This window comes from Anomaloglossus baeobatrachus, unplaced genomic scaffold (genome assembly GCF_048569485.1).
Source record: "Anomaloglossus baeobatrachus isolate aAnoBae1 unplaced genomic scaffold, aAnoBae1.hap1 Scaffold_276, whole genome shotgun sequence".
Lineage (NCBI taxonomy): Eukaryota > Metazoa > Chordata > Amphibia > Anura > Aromobatidae > Anomaloglossus > Anomaloglossus baeobatrachus.
This window is the reverse complement of record NW_027442251.1, coordinates 270,084-271,696: the sequence shown is the minus strand read 5'-3', so window position 1 is coordinate 271,696 and position 1,613 is coordinate 270,084. Positions and strand designations below refer to the sequence as shown.

At 44.6% G+C, this 1,613-nt stretch overlaps 1 pseudogene; it reads right to left on the bottom strand.

Moving 5' to 3' along the window:
• Positions 1-1,186: 1,186 nt before the first annotated feature.
• LOC142265730 (U2 spliceosomal RNA) lies at positions 1,187-1,393 on the bottom strand (annotated as a pseudogene).
• Positions 1,394-1,613: the final 220 nt, after the last annotated feature.

Genomic DNA, 1,613 nt, shown 5'->3' with positions numbered 1-1,613 from the left:
CTTCCTGTCTTTGGTCCAGTGGTAGATTGATTGTTTGGTCTATGAGCTGTTATGGGTTTTAATCCAGGTGAATGCCCATGGGCTGCTTATAACTGTGTGAAATATGTAGTTTTACTGGGCTGGGATGAGAGAATCCATCGAAGCATGGTGTAGGGATTGTGGTTCCTGTGTGCTAAGAAGAAAGGCTGGCACCAGCCAGAAAGCCCCATTACAGCCAATAATCAACCGCTAGCCGCTGGAACTCGTTGCTCTAGATCATGTCAAACTCACACCAAGCAGGAATAGATACATTAGCCCACCATCCCACCCAAAGAGCAACTTCTGCTGCGCAGCTGGCTTTCTAGGCAGCAGCGCTATCGTGATGTCAGCGGGGGACATTGTGACAAGCCAGTGTTCCGTCACTTCATGTTGTGCACTGTTCAAACGGAAAATACATCAACAGGCAGACTACAGAAAAGCTTACTAACAAAGGTTAGAGAGGGGCTTTCTCAGAGGGCTTTTTACAGTTTGTCTATTCCCAATTAGCCGTTTAAGTATGCTTAATGAAAGTACTAATTCTTTCATAGGCCGCCCATTCTTAGTATTTGACGTTCCTTATATTGCGGTATCAGGCTTCGCAGCAGGTTGCAAAACATTCATCACCCATGACTGTCCCCAATTGGGCTCAGAAGCTAAATGTCTATCATGACCTCTCTTTTTGAAAGTCCAAGAGCAAGCAAACTCTTCCTCCAGGAGAGGGAGCCAACAGATCACTAAAGACATCATCATTGCTCAAAGAAAACACCGAAAAACAATGGAAGCTTTAATTGGAGTGGAATCTGATAGACAGCACCTGATGCCAAGTCTGCATCTTCTAACACCTGCAGTCACTGCAGCAGCTGAATCCAATGTGTCCAAAAGGGATCTATTCTATTCAATTGCAAATGATCTAGATAAGACTGAGAATAAGATACTGCACGGGACATAGCAGAGTTGGTCAAGTTGAGTGGAGATGAGTTTGCTATTTGGCACAGCTTTTGCATCAATAAAGCAAGTAAAAGGTGTGAAAGATAAAAAAAAGGGTGAAAGTGTGAAAAGTGAATTGGCCAAATTGAGGTGCATATAAAGTTTTTGCTTTCTTTCAATTCACTAATGGGGCTCATTTGAATCAGGTGAATTGAGTTCTGCTTTTGGAAACTGGGTTAAGAAGGGGTGCACCGGTCCTGGAGGTACTGCAATACCAGGTCAATGCGTGGAGTGGACAGAGCAAGATTTTTTCCATCTCCTTGTTCTAAAAATCCATTTAATATATGGTCCCCAGAGAGGGGACGTATCAGATATTAAACTGATAAGAACAGATTTAATTTTTTTTTTTTTCTGTTTATCAGTAGGACTTCAAAATAACAAAGGTGATCGCCTCCCGTTGCCTGGGAACCGTCCAGGCACAAGAGGGCTATGTGTCACCAGAAGGCGCACACACTTCCTCAAGGCCGGCAGACGTGCAATCCCAGGCACCTTCCAGTACCGACCAAGGTAGCGTCCTCCGAAACTACACTTGATCTTAGCCAAAAGGCCGAGAAGCTATAACCCGAATTGGTTACGGCCTTGAGTGGCACCCTGGCCTATACCGGACA